This window comes from Ceratina calcarata, unplaced genomic scaffold (genome assembly GCF_001652005.2).
Source record: "Ceratina calcarata isolate Rehan_Ccalc_2016 unplaced genomic scaffold, ASM165200v1 scaffold111, whole genome shotgun sequence".
NCBI lineage: Eukaryota > Metazoa > Arthropoda > Insecta > Hymenoptera > Apidae > Ceratina > Ceratina calcarata.
The window spans coordinates 330966-332679 of record NW_017132019.1 but is presented as its reverse complement, the minus strand read 5'-3'; positions in this window follow the sequence as shown (position 1 = coordinate 332679).

Below are 1714 nucleotides of genomic sequence, written 5' to 3'. Positions count from 1 at the left end.
TAAGATCGTATATACATATGCAATAGTAAGATAGCCGCATCCACCGGCGAGTGTGAGATCCGACAGCTTCGGAGGTGGCAATGAGCCTGGGTCCCGCCTGCCGCCACACCCACGCGCATATATCTTATTTTCCCTCTTTATTTATTCGAATTGCCGTTGGCCGAGGGCCACTCTCCGGATCCCCATGGTTCCTTTAGCCATAATAGGCGAGCATGGTGGCCCATCGCCTCCCTTGGTCCTTCCCTCTATCCTCCGGCTACCATTCCTCATCCGTGGATGCTCCTTATTTTCAGCTACGCCATTCCTAACTCCTTCGACTAGGACCCTATGGAATGCTGATTTTGCGCGCACCAGACCGCCTCTTTTCTCTGTTTTTTTTAACCCAGTCTTGTTTGTTGGTGGCTAATCCTCGTTTAGAAAAGCCGTATCATGTAAACCCTTTAGTTCCCATAAGCAACCTATAAACGCTGCCTTTCATTGAACCTAAGATATAAAAAGACGGTCCACACAGGTTTCTTAGAAATAATCAGGCTTTCTTTGGATTGTTATCTTTAGGAACTATTTACAATCGTTGGCTCTGAATCACAATGTATAATCTTGAAGTAATAATCAAGCATTATTTCTCAAATGGTAGTAAATTCCAATAGTACGCTTTAATTTAAAGCTTTAGAACTTCGAGAAACAAAGATCTATTCATTTGCATTATACCATACAAAGGCGATCCGGGATGCACGTTCCTTGTAGCTAATTGATAGTTGACATTCGTCTTGGAACGAATCCACCTTAACGTAGCTCATTATACATACCTAATACTTACGTCGCACCGGTGGACCTGCACCGATCCGACGAGTGGCGGGAACAATGGAACAAGAAACTCGGAAGTTGAGATCTCGTCCAGGATCCTCTTATCCTCTTAAGTCATTACGGTAGATCAAACGAACAAGCACGCCCGCTCTGTATCGAACCGTCCATTGTGTACGCGATACAATCCCGTGCGAAAGAACATGATCGCCTTGCGAAAGGTCGGGGGAGCGTGGTACGCTACGATATCTCCGGTAGTTACCTACTTTTTCTACTCGCGCCCACGGTTAAGTAAAACGAAGCAAAGGTTCTTTGAAGTGTCGGGACATTTTACAGATGCGTGCGTTCGGGTGTGCCACGCGCGAGAGCACACGGAACAAACGAGTCTCGTTCGCTGTTTTCCAACGAAAAACCAACGGCGAACCAGTCGGTGTAAGTACTCGGTAAATAATAAACAGCCGGAGATGCCTATGATCCTCGAAAGCAGATTATCCGGGAGCTACTTTTAGCCGGCAAATCGATCACGCCCGAGCGCACTCCAACAAGTGGCTTTTAACAGAGAGAACCGATGCCCGATCATCCGCGTTCCGGGTATCTCCATGGTCGATCGTGCGATCGAGCGTTACCATTTTGTAACGGATATCTCTTTGACCGCCGATGCTCATCCCGCAATAGCTACATAAAGTAGTTCCAAGACGCGGAGGATCCTTTCTTTTCAGAACCGGACGGATCCCTCACCGCGCATCGTTTCCAAAGAGCGAACGCTTTAGGATCGACAGCCGTTTAACGATGCTCCTGAATGAATCGAGTCTTCATTTCCAGTCGGACGCTCTGCACGAAATTCTGACTGCAAAATTCATTCGATTCATTCTGAAATGAGACCCACTTTCTGATTTGTAAAAAATGTTTAGAA